We start from the raw sequence: 12824 nt of genomic DNA on the forward strand, positions 1-12824 counted from the left end.
TTCAATATGTTTACAACATGTTATGGCAGCGGTTTCACAATTTCTCTTTTTCACTAATCAGGACTTTTTTTTTTCTCTTGTACAGGCTTGGTGAAGTTAATAATATTGTTGATTTTGAAATACTTTGCATTTTCCTCTCAAAAGGGAGCTGTAGAAAGGCGATTGTGCAAAAGTGGAGAGAGAGTAGTCTGAATTGGGTTAGGAAACACCTGGGAGCTTCCTCTCAGTCATTGGACTTACAGTAGCCAGCCGTGAGTCTGTTCCAAGCTTGACAACATCGCATCTGTAGCAATTTCATATTGTGAGGGAGAGCTACATCTTCTGCTTTGAAGAACCAAGCTTACCAAGGTTGATGGGAACCCACTTGCTTTATTCAAGCAATGCTCTGTGAGAGCAGCCAGTGGCTTTAGCCTCAGACCTTCCCCAAGGACATTGTGAGGAGTGACCCAAGCACGCTGCCAGTATCCTCAGCACTGAACTTTCCTCCACGGTTTCAAAACAGCTTTCTGCACTTCTTTTAAACCTCGCCCTGGGAGAGGGAAGTCAACATAAGGAGACTCTTACAAAAGCACGTAGAACGAGAAAATGAATTTTTGTTGACGGTGGACTTGTATCTTGAATGATCCTCCTAATCAATGGCTGCCTGTATCATTGACATAAAAGAATATGCAAAATATTTTCAGAACGAGGTCAACAATGACACCTTGCATTTATTCATCTTCATAGGATTCCTTGTGGACTTATTTGAAGGTTGGAAACTAGAAAATTCGAGCATCAGAACTCTATGAAAAATATCTTTCCACTTTAGCTTACTTTTTGCTTTGAAAAATGGTAAGAATGTATGTTTGAAATATCAGTACATTGAAAGATTGCAAGCCAAAGAACATTGTAGATTTTTATGCTTCGAAATCTGTTGGCCTTTCAGACCATCTTACTACACGCTCCAGATGCATGCTTCTCTTACTTTTTCCCCATGTAAAGGACAAAAAGCCAAAAGGGGAATTTCATCTTGGTCTATATATTTAAAAAATGAGAATACTGCCTGTTTCATCAATACATTTTTCATATTAATCTGTTTGTCTCTTCAATATTTACACGACATGTTACGGCAGAGGTTTCGTGATTTTTCTTTTTCCGTAGATCAGGACACTTTTTTTTTTCATGTAGAGGCTTGTTAAAGTAAAGAACATTGATGATTTTGAATTAGCAATATTGCACTTTCCTCCCAAAAGAGAGCTGTAGACAGGTGATTGTGCAAAATCGGAGGTTGAGAGTATTCTGAATTGAGCTAGGAAACGCCTAGGAGCTTCCTCTCAGTCATGGGACTTACAGCAGCCAGTTGGGAATGTGTTCCAAGCTTGAAAACATCACATCTGTAGCAATTCCAAATTGTGGGAGAAAGCTATATCTTCTGCTTTGAAGAGTTTAGCTTACCAATGTTGATGGGAACCCCTATCGCTTGATTCAAATAATGCTTTGTGAAAGCAGCCAGTGGCTTTAGTCTCTGAACTTCCCAAAGGACATGGTGAGAAACTAGCTAAACACTCAGCCAATATCCATAACACTGAACTTCTCGCTACTTTTTCCAAAGAGCTTTCTTCAGTTCTTTTAAACCTAGCCCTGGGAGGAGGAAGTCAACATAAAGAAACTATTACAGCAGCACGTAAAAGGAGAACATGAAATTTTGTCGATGGTAGGCTGGAATCTCGACTGATCCTCCTAATCAATGATTGTCTTTGTCATTGTCTTAAAACAATATGTCAAACATTTTTAGAATGAGGTCAACAATGGCACCTTGCATGTCTTAATCTTCAAAGGATTCCCTGTGGTTTAATTTGAAAGTTGGAAACTAGAAAAAGTGAGTATCAGAACTCAATAAAAAAATATATGTCCACTGTAGCTTACTTTTTTTTGAAAAATGGTAAGAAGTTTTTTTGAAATATCAGTACATTGAAAGATTGCTAGTTAAAGAACAAGTAGCTTTTTCTGCTAGAAAAATCTGTTGACCTTTCAGACCTTCTGACAACACTTTCCAGATATATGCTACTTTTACTTTTTCCCAGGTAAAGGCCCAAAAGCCAAAAGCGGATTTTCACCTTGATAAATAGATTTAAAAAAGAGAATACCGATTGTTTCATCAATACATTTTTCATATTAACGTATTGGCCTCTTCAATATATTTACAACATGTTATGGCAGCGGTTTCACAATTTCTCCTTTTCACTAATCAAGACTTTTTTTTTTCTCTTGTACAGGCTTGGTGAAGTTAATAATATTGTTGATTTTGAAATACTTTGCATTTTCCTCTCAAAAGGGAGCTGTAGAAAGGCGATTGTGCAAAAGTGGAGAGAGAGTAGTCTGAATTGGGTTAGGAAACACCTGGGAGCTTCCTCTCAGTCATTGGACTTACAGTAGCCAGCCGTGAGTCTGTTCCAAGCTTGACAACATCGCATCTGTAGCAATTTCATATTGTGAGGGAGAGCTACATCTTCTGCTTTGAAGAACCAAGCTTACCAAGGTTGATGGGAACCCACTTGCTTGATTCAAGCAATGCTCTGTGAGAGCAGCCAGTGGCTTTAGTCTCAGACCTTCCACAAGGACATTGTGAGGAGTGACCCAAGCACTCTGTCAGTATCCTCAGCACTGAACTTTCCTCCACGGTTTCAAAACAGCTTTCTGCACTTCTTTTAAACCTCGCCCTGGGAGAGGGTAGTCAACATAAGGAGACTCTTACAAAAGCACATAGAACGAGAAAATGAATTTTTGTTGACGGTGGACTTGTATCTTGAATGATCCTCCTAATCAATGGCTGCCTGTATCATTGACATAAAAGAATATGCAAAATATTTTCAGAACGAGGTCAACAATGACACCTTGCATTTATTCATCTTCATAGGATTCCTTGTGGACTTATTTGAAGGTTGGAAACTAGAAAAATCGAGCATCAGAACTCTATGAAAAATATCTTTCCACTTTAGCTACTTTTTGCTTTGAAAAATGGTAAGAATGTATGTTTGAAATATCAGTACATTGAAAGATTGCAAGCCAAAGAACATTGTAGATTTTTATGCTTCGAAATCTGTTGGCCTTTCAGACCATCTTACTACACCTTCCAGATGCATGCTTCTCTTACTTTTTCCCCATGTAAAGGACAAAAAGCCAAAAGGGGAATTTCATCTTGGTCTATATATTTAAAAAAAGAGAATACTGCCTGTTTCATCAATACATTTTTCATATTAATCTGTTTGTCTCTTCAATATTTACACGACATGTTACGGCAGAGGTTTCGTGATTTTTCTTTTTCCGTAGATCAGGACACTTTTTTTTTTCATGTAGAGGCTTGTTAAAGTAAAGAACATTGATGATTTTGAAATAGCAATATTGCACTTTCCTCCCAAAAGAGAGCTGTAGATAGATGATTGTGCAAAATCGGAGGTTGAGAGTATTCTGAATTGAGATAGAAAACACCTAGGAGCTTCCTCTCAGTCATGGGACTTACAGCAGCCAGTTGGGAATGTGTTCCAAGCTTGAAAACATCACATCTGTAGCAATTCCAAATTGTGGGAGAAAGCTATATCTTCTGCTTTAAAAAGTTTAGCTTACCAATGTTGATGGGAACCCCTATCGCTTGATTCAAATAATGCTTTGTGAAAGCAGCCAGTGGCTTTAGTCTCTGAACTTCCCAAAGGACATGGTGAGAATCTAGCTAAACGCTCTGCCAATATCCATAACACTGAACTTCTCGCTACTTTTTCCAAAGAGCTTTCTTCAGTTCTTTTAAACCTAGCCCTGGGAGGAGGAAGTCAACATAAAGAAACTATTACAGCAGAACGTAAAAGGAGAACATGAAATTTTGTTGATGGTAGGCTGGCATCTCGACTGATCCTCCTAATCAATGATTGTCTTTGTCATTGACATAAAACAATATGTCAAACATTTTTAGAATGAGGTCAACAATGGCACCTTGCATGTCTTAATCTTCAAAGGATTCCCTGTGGTTTTATTTGAAAGTTGGAAACTAGAAAAAGCGAGTATCAGAACTCAATAAAAAAATATATGTCCCCTGTAGCTTACTTTTTTTTGAAAAATGGTAAGAAGTTTTTTTGAAATATCAGTACATTGAAAGATTGCTAGTTAAAGAACAAGTAGCTTTTTCTGCTAGAAAAGTCTGTTGGCCTTTCAGACCTCCTGACAACACTTTCCAGATATATGCTACTTTTACTTTTTCCCAGGTAAAGGCCCAAAAGTCAAAAGCGGATTTTCACCTTGATAAATAGATTTAAAAAAGAGAATACCGATTGTTTCATCAATACATTTTTCATATTAACGTATTGGCCTCTTCAATATGTTTACAACATGTTATGGCAGTGGTTTCACAATTTCTCTTTTTCACTAATCAGGACTTTTTTTTTTCTCTTGTACAGGCTTGGTGAAGTTAATAATATTGTTGATTTTGAAATACTTTGCATTTTCCTCTCAAAAGGGAGCTGTAGAAAGGCGATTGTGCAAAAGTGGAGAGAGAGTAGTCTGAATTGGGTTAGGAAACACCTGGGAGCTTCCTCTCAGTCATTGGACTTACAGTAGCCAGCCGTGAGTCTGTTCCAAGCTTGACAACATCGCATCTGTAGCAATTTCATATTGTGAGGGAGAGCTACATCTTCTGCTTTGAAGAACCAAGCTTACCAAGGTTGATGGGAACCCACTTGCTTGATTCAAGCAATGCTCTGTGAGAGCAGCCAGTGGCTTTAGTCTCAGACCTTCCACAAGGACATTGTGAGGAGTGACCCAAGCACTCTGCCAGTATCCTCAGCACTGAACTTTCCTCCACGGTTTCAAAACAGCTTTCTGCACTTCTTTTAAACCTCGCCCTGGGAGAGGGAAGTCAACATAAGGAGACTCTTACAAAAGCACGTAGAACGAGAAAATGAATTTTTGTTGACGGTGGACTTGTATCTTGAATGATCCTCCTAATCAATGGCTGCCTGTATCATTGACATAAAAGAATACGCAAAATATTTTCAGAACGAGGTCAACAATGACACCTTGCATTTATTCATCTTCATAGGATTCCTTGTGGACTTATTTGAAGGTTGGAAACTAGAAAAATCGAGCATCAGAACTCTATGAAAAATATCTTTCCACTTTAGCTTACTTTTTGCTTTGAAAAATGGTAAGAATGTATCTTTGAAATATCAGTACATTGAAAGATTGCAAGCCAAAGAACATTGTAGATTTTTATGCTTCGAAATCTGTTGGCCTTTCAGACCATCTTACTACACCTTCCAGATGCATGCTTCTCTTACTTTTCCCCATGTAAAGGACAAAAAGCCAAAAGGGGAATTTCATCTTGGTCTATATATTTAAAAAATTAGAATACTGCCTGTTTCATCAATACATTTTTCATATTAATCTGTTTGTCTCTTCAATATTTACACGACATGTTACGGCAGAGGTTTCGTGATTTTTCTTTTTCCGTAGATCAGGACACTTTTTTTTTTCATGTAGAGGCTTGTTAAAGTAAAGAACGTTGATGATTTTGAATTAGCAATATTGCACTTTCCTCCCAAAAGAGAGCTGTAGACAGGTGATTGTGCAAAATCGGAGGTTGAGAGTATTCTGAATTGAGCTAGGAAACGCCTAGGAGCTTCCTCTCAGTCATGGGACTTACAGCAGCCAGTTGGGAATGTGTTCCAAGCTTGAAAACATCACATCTGTAGCAATTCCAAATTGTGGGAGAAAGCTATATCTTCTGCTTTGAAGAGTTTAGCTTACCAATGTTGATGGGAACCCCTATCGCTTGATTCAAACAATGCTTTGTGAAAGCAGCCAGTGGCTTTAGTCTCTGAACTTCCCAAAGGACATGGTGAGAAACTAGCTAAACACTCAGCCAATATCCATAACACTGAACTTCTCGCTACTTTTTCCAAAGAGCTTTCTTCAGTTCTTTTAAACCTAGCCCTGGGAGGAGGAAGTCAACATAAAGAAACTATTACAGCAGCACGTAAAAGGAGAACATGAAATTTTGTCGATGGTAGGCTGGAATCTCGACTGATCCTCCTAATCAATGATTGTCTTTGTCATTGACTTAAAACAATATGTCAAACATTTTTAGAATGAGGTCAACAATGGCACCTTGCATGTCTTAATCTTCAAAGGATTCCCTGTGGTTTAATTTGAAAGTTGGAAACTAGAAAAAGTGAGTATCAGAACTCAATAAAAAAATATATGTCCACTGTAGCTTACTTTTTTTTGAAAAATGGTAAGAAGTTTTTTTGAAATATCAGTACATTGAAAGATTGCTAGTTAAAGAACAAGTAGCTTTTTCTGCTAGAAAAATCTGTTGACCTTTCAGACCTTCTGACAACACTTTCCAGATATATGCTACTTTTACTTTTTCCCAGGTAAAGGCCCAAAAGCCAAAAGTGGATTTTCACCTTGATAAATAGATTTAAAAAAGAGAATACCGATTGTTTCATCAATACATTTTTCATATTAACGTATTGGCCTCTTCAATATGTTTACAACATGTTATGGCAGTGGTTTCACAATTTCTCTTTTTCACTAATCAGGACTTTTTTTTTTCTCTTGTACAGGCTTGGTGAAGTTAATAATATTGTTGATTTTGAAATACTTTGCATTTTCCTCTCAAAAGGGAGCTGTAGAAAGGCGATTGTGCAAAAGTGGAGAGAGAGTAGTCTGAATTGGGTTAGGAAACACCTGGGAGCTTCCTCTCAGTCATTGGACTTACAGTAGCCAGCCGTGAGTCTGTTCCAAGCTTGACAACATCGCATCTGTAGCAATTTCATATTGTGAGGGAGAGCTACATCTTCTGCTTTGAAGAACCAAGCTTACCAAGGTTGATGGGAACCCACTTGCTTGATTCAAGCAATGCTCTGTGAGAGCAGCCAGTGGCTTTAGTCTCAGACCTTCCCCAAGGACATTGTGAGGAGTGACCCAAGCACTCTGCCAGTATCCTCAGCACTGAACTTTCCTCCACGGTTTCAAAACAGCTTTCTGCACTTCTTTTAAACCTCGCCCTGGGAGAGGGTAGTCAACATAAGGAGACTCTTACAAAAGCACATAGAACGAGAAAATGAATTTTTGTTGACGGTGGACTTGTATCTTGAATGATCCTCCTAATCAATGGCTGCCTGTATCATTGACATAAAAGAATATGCAAAATATTTTCAGAACGAGGTCAACAATGACACCTTGCATTTATTCATCTTCATAGGATTCCTTGTGGACTTATTTGAAGGTTGGAAACTAGAAAAATCGAGCATCAGAACTCTATGAAAAATATCTTTCCACTTTAGCTTACTTTTTGCTTTGAAAAATGGTAAGAATGTATGTTTGAAATATCAGTACATTGAAAGATTGCAAGCCAAAGAACATTGTAGATTTTTATGCTTCGAAATCTGTTGGCCTTTCAGACCATCTTACAACACGCTCCAGATGCATGCTTCTCTTACTTTTTCCCTATGTAAAGGACAAAAAGCCAAAAGGGGAATTTCATCTTGGTCAATATATTTAAAAAATGAGAATACTGCCTGTTTCATCAATACATTTTTCATATTAATCTGTTTGTCTCTTCAATATTTACACGACATGTTACGGCAGAGGTTTCGTGATTTTTCTTTTTCCGTAGATCAGGACACTTTTTTTTTTCATGTAGAGGCTTGTTAAAGTAAAGAACATTGATGATTTTGAATTAGCAATATTGCACTTTCCTCCCAAAAGAGAGCTGTAGACAGGTGATTGTGCAAAATCGGAGGTTGAGAGTATTCTGAATTGAGCTAGGAAACGCCTAGGAGCTTCCTCTCAGTCATGGGACTTACAGCAGCAAGTTGGGAATGTGTTCCAAACTTGAAAACATCACATCTGTAGCAATTCCAAATTGTGGGAGAAAACTATATCTTCTGCTTTGAAGAGTTTAGCTTACCAATGTTGATGGGAACCCCTATCGCTTGATTCAAATAATGCTTTGTGAAAGCAGCCAGTGGCTTTAGTCTCTGAACTTCCCAAAGGACATGGTGAGAAACTAGCTAAACACTCAGCCAATATCCATAACACTGAACTTCTCGCTACTTTTACCAAAGAGCTTTCTTCAGTTCTTTTAAACCTGGCCCTGGGAGGAGGAAGTCAACATAAAGAAACTATTACAGCAGCACGTAAGAGGAGAACATGAAATTTTGTTGATGGTAGGCTGGAATCTCGACTGATCCTACTAATCAATGATTGTCTTTGTCATTGACTTAAAACAATATGTCAAACATTTTTAGAATGAGGTCAACAATGGCACGTTGCATGTCTTAATCTTCAAAGGATTCCCTGTGGTTTAATTTGAAAGTTGGAAACTAGAAAAAGTGAGTATCAGAACTCAATAAAAAAATATATGTCCACTGTAGCTTACTTTTTTTTGAAAAATGGTAAGAAGTTTTTTTGAAATATCAGTACATTGAAAGATTGCTAGTTAAAGAACAAGTAGCTTTTTCTGCTAGAAAAATCTGTTGACCTTTCAGACCTTCTGACAACACTTTCCAGATATATGCTACTTTTACTTTTTCCCAGGTAAAGGCCCAAAAGTCAAAAGCGGATTTTCACCTTGATAAATAGATTTAAAAAAGAGAATACCGATTGTTTCATCAATACATTTTTCATATTAACGTATTGGCCTCTTCAATATGTTTACAACATGTTATGGCAGCGGTTTCACAATTTCTCTTTTTCACTAATCAGGACTTTTTTTTTTCTCTTGTACAGGCTTGGTGAAGTTAATAATATTGTTGATTTTGAAATACTTTGCATTTTCCTCTCAAAAGGGAGCTGTAGAAAGGCGATTGTGCAAAAGTGGAGAGAGAGTAGTCTGAATTGGGTTAGGAAACACCTGGGAGCTTCCTCTCAGTCATTGGACTTACAGTAGCCAGCCGTGAGTCTGTTCCAAGCTTGACAACATCGCATCTGTAGCAATTTCATATTGTGAGGGAGAGCTACATCTTCTGCTTTGAAGAACCAAGCTTACCAAGGTTGATGGGAACCCACTTGCTTTATTCAAGCAATGCTCTGTGAGAGCAGCCAGTGGCTTTAGCCTCAGACCTTCCCCAAGGACATTGTGAGGAGTGACCCAAGCACGCTGCCAGTATCCTCAGCACTGAACTTTCCTCCACGGTTTCAAAACAGCTTTCTGCACTTCTTTTAAACCTCGCCCTGGGAGAGGGAAGTCAACATAAGGAGACTCTTACAAAAGCACGTAGAATGAGAAAATGAATTTTTGTTGACGGTGGACTTGTATCTTGAATGATCCTCCTAATCAATGGCTGCCTGTATCATTGACATAAAAGAATATGCAAAATATTTTCAGAACGAGGTCAACAATGACACCTTGCATTTATTCATCTTCATAGGATTCCTTGTGGACTTATTTGAAGGTTGGAAACTAGAAAATTCGAGCATCAGAACTCTATGAAAAATATCTTTCCACTTTAGCTTACTTTTTGCTTTGAAAAATGGTAAGAATGTATGTTTGAAATATCAGTACATTGAAAGATTGCAAGCCAAAGAACATTGTAGATTTTTATGCTTTGAAATCTGTTGGCCTTTCAGACCATCTTACTACACGCTCCAGATGCATGCTTCTCTTACTTTTTCCCCATGTAAAGGACAAAAAGCCAAAAGGGGAATTTCATCTTGGTCTATATATTTAAAAAATGAGAATACTGCCTGTTTCATCAATACATTTTTCATATTAATCTGTTTGTCTCTTCAATATTTACACGACATGTTACGGCAGAGGTTTCGTGAATTTTCTTTTTCCGTAGATCAGGACACTTTTTTTTTTCATGTAGAGGCTTGTTAAAGTAAAGAACATTGATGATTTTGAATTAGCAATATTGCACTTTCCTTCCAAAAGAGAGCTGTAGACAGGTGATTGTGCAAAATCGGAGGTTGAGAGTATTCTGAATTGAGCTAGGAAACACCTAGGCGCTTCCTCTCAGTCATGGGACTTATAGCAGCCAGTTGGGAATGTGTTCCAAGCTTGACAACATCACATCTGTAGCAATTCCAAATTGTGGGAGAAAGCTATATCTTCTGCTTTGAAGAGTTTAGCTTACCAATGTTGATGGGAACCCCTATCGCTTGATTCAAATAATGCTTTGTGAAAGCAGCCAGTGGCTTTAGTCTCTGAACTTCCCAAAGGACATGGTGAGAAACTCGCTAAACGCTCGGCCAATATCCATAACACTGAACTTCTCGCTACTTTTTCCAAAGAACTTTCTTCAGTTCTTTTAAACCTGGCCCTGGGAGGAGGAAGTCAACATAAAGAGACTATTAAAGTATAAATGTGTGAGTTAGCGAGCGCACCTTATAAAGCTGCTAGTGCACAAAAAGGAACCACAGAGCCTTTCTAAGAATATAACGTAAAAATGGGGTGTGCAGCGCTATACAAATCAAACACACTGTCATAAATATGACAAAAAGTAAAAAAAGTCCTATAGACTAAATGACAAAGAGTCCGAGGTGATATGGTATCAGTCCAGATAGGTATATTCCAGTGATGGAGTATATATGACTTCAATCCAAATGGGTATATTCCAACATTCCAACATGAAGGTGTAGAAAAATTGCCCACTCACCGGAAGTGCAATTTAATGTGCACATAGAAATTCCATGAAGCCGAAGGTCCTGTGAAGGTGCGGCCTGATGATAAAGGTGTCCTCTGGTGGTTAATGGGGTGACGGCTGCCAGAGATGATGGTCTGGACCTATATCCCGAATCATCCAACCTGGGCGGACTCCTACAATGCTGGGCTGAGATGTGGAGGCTCAGTGCCAGGTAATAGAGATGAAAACGCTCATGGTGTAGTATTGTGAAATGTATTTATTAGGGTATATATCATTATGGTAAACAGTAAACGTACAGGGTGATAATAACCTATACAAGTGTAGTGTAAATGAGCTCTTGAATACACTGACCAGTGGATAAAAATGGTGGCCACCGGACCTCCTGATCCGGTGGCGTGACGTCAAAGCGTGCAGAGGCTCCTCCTAGTGCATCCCCCTCCTAAAAAATGTGGACGTGGTTGTGAATCCATATTATAATTGTTATTATGATGGTTATAGTTGTTTGGGTCATTCTGATGATGATTATGGCCCTTGTTGTGGTTGTTATAATTCCCATGGTTATAAGTATCGGGATAAGTTACTCTTCTCTGTGGAGAGTGATAAGATTGTCCATTATGATGGGAGCTAAGACGTTGAGGACCTTGGGTTTTCCTAGGTGTACTATGGTAGTAATTTTGATTCCCTGATTGTTTATATTGTTGTTGATGGGAAAATTTGTTGTTGTTATTATGGTTACGTTGTTGTTGGTGGGGAAAATTATTGTTATGGCGTGGTTTCTTAGACTGAACTGGGTGCCATCTCATATCTCTTGAGCCAATATTCTCATCCTCCATATAGTAGAGAGGTTCAAATCTGTTTTGAATGGGGACGGATGTGACATTGTTGTTAGTCATGGGTCTCCTAGATGGTCCATATGTGTAATGATTATTCTCCCTTGTGTGGGGAGTACCATGCATGTTCATGGGAGTTGAAGAAAAATTATCCTGAGGGGTATCTATTTTGGGCATTTGCCACTTAAATACTTGCTTATTTTGGTAATCACTAGTGTCCCTGGAAAATTTCTTACGTTTTTTGTTTTTCTGTGTGCGTTCTACACCTTCTAGGTGTGCTTGTAGTTTATTGGATTCTGTGGTGTATTCAGGTGTACCCTTAAACGGTGTAAGTTGCTCTCTAATTTTGTTTATTTCATTGTCTAAATGTGTGAGTTTCTTTTTTTTCCTAATTATAAGGAATTTCAAGAGATCAAGGCCCATATTGTTAAAAAAATGGTACCACTCTTGCTCACTATTAATGTCACCGGTTTCTGGGGGGACTTCCCACCTCAGAGATCTGGGGACCATGTTATCCTTTATATACAGTCATGGCCGAAATTGTTGGCACCCTTGATATTTCTCCAGGAAATCATGTATTTCTCACGAAACGTATTGCATTAACACATGTTTTGCTATACACATGTTTATTCCCTTTGTGTGTATTGGGACAAAACAAAAAAAGGGAGGAAAGAAAGCAAATTCGACATAATGTCACACAAACCTCCAAAAATGGGCTGGACAAAAGTATTGGCACCCTTTCACAACTGCGGATAAATAAGAATGTTACAAGCATGTGATGCTCCTGTAAACTCACCTGGGGCAAGTAACAGGTGTGGGCAATATAGAAATCACACCTGAAAGCAGATAAAAAGGAGAGACGTTCACTTAACCTTTGCATTGTGTGTCTGTCTGTGCCACACTAAGCATGGACAACAGAAAGAGGAGACGAGAACTGTCTGAGGACCTGAGAACCAAAATTGTGGCAAAATATCAACAATCTCAAGGTTACAAGTCCATCTCCAGAGAACTAGATTTGCCTTTGTCCACAGTGCGCAACATTATCAAGAAGTTTGCAACCCATGGCACTGTAGCTAATCTCCCTGGTCGTGGACGGATGAGGAAAATTGATGAAAGATTGCAACGCAGAATAGTCCGGATGGTGGATAAGCAGCCCCAAACATGTTCCAAAGACATTCAAGCTGTCCTGCAGGCTCAGGGAGCATCAGTGTCAGCGCGAACTATCCGTCGACATTTAAATGAAATGAAACGCTATGGCAGGAGACCCAGGAGGACCCCACTGCTGACACAGAGACATAAAAAAGCAAGACTACAGTTTGCCAAAATGTACTTGAGTAAGCCAAAAGCCTTCTGGGAAAACGTCTTGTGGACA

At 38.6% G+C, this 12824-nt stretch overlaps 10 non-coding genes across 10 annotated transcripts; all 10 read right to left on the minus strand.

Annotated features, from left to right (window-relative positions):
* Positions 1–172: 172 nt before the first annotated feature.
* Positions 173–489, minus strand: LOC149430834 (Nuclear RNase P). Its single transcript, XR_016309442.1, has one exon.
* A 773-nt stretch (positions 490–1262) lies between these two features.
* Positions 1263–1580, minus strand: LOC149430835 (Nuclear RNase P). The gene has a single exon (XR_016309460.1).
* Positions 1581–2342: 762 nt separating this feature from the next.
* Positions 2343–2659, minus strand: LOC149430836 (Nuclear RNase P). Its single transcript, XR_016309431.1, has one exon.
* Positions 2660–3431: 772 nt separating this feature from the next.
* LOC149430837 (Nuclear RNase P) lies at positions 3432–3749 on the minus strand. Its single transcript, XR_016309408.1, has one exon.
* Positions 3750–4511: 762 nt separating this feature from the next.
* Positions 4512–4828, minus strand: LOC149430838 (Nuclear RNase P). The gene has a single exon (XR_016309435.1).
* Positions 4829–5600: 772 nt separating this feature from the next.
* Positions 5601–5918, minus strand: LOC149430839 (Nuclear RNase P). Its single transcript, XR_016309457.1, has one exon.
* A 762-nt stretch (positions 5919–6680) lies between these two features.
* LOC149430840 (Nuclear RNase P) lies at positions 6681–6997 on the minus strand. Its single transcript, XR_016309421.1, has one exon.
* A 773-nt stretch (positions 6998–7770) lies between these two features.
* LOC149430841 (Nuclear RNase P) lies at positions 7771–8088 on the minus strand. Its single transcript, XR_016309403.1, has one exon.
* Positions 8089–8850: 762 nt separating this feature from the next.
* Positions 8851–9167, minus strand: LOC149430842 (Nuclear RNase P). Its single transcript, XR_016309443.1, has one exon.
* A 773-nt stretch (positions 9168–9940) lies between these two features.
* LOC149430843 (Nuclear RNase P) lies at positions 9941–10258 on the minus strand. Its single transcript, XR_016309390.1, has one exon.
* Between the last annotated feature and the right edge of the window lie 2566 nt (positions 10259–12824).

This window comes from Staurois parvus, unplaced genomic scaffold (assembly GCF_062004578.1).
Source record: "Staurois parvus isolate SC_StPar_1 unplaced genomic scaffold, SC_StPar_1.0 ptg002460l, whole genome shotgun sequence".
In the NCBI taxonomy this organism is placed as follows: domain Eukaryota; kingdom Metazoa; phylum Chordata; class Amphibia; order Anura; family Ranidae; genus Staurois; species Staurois parvus.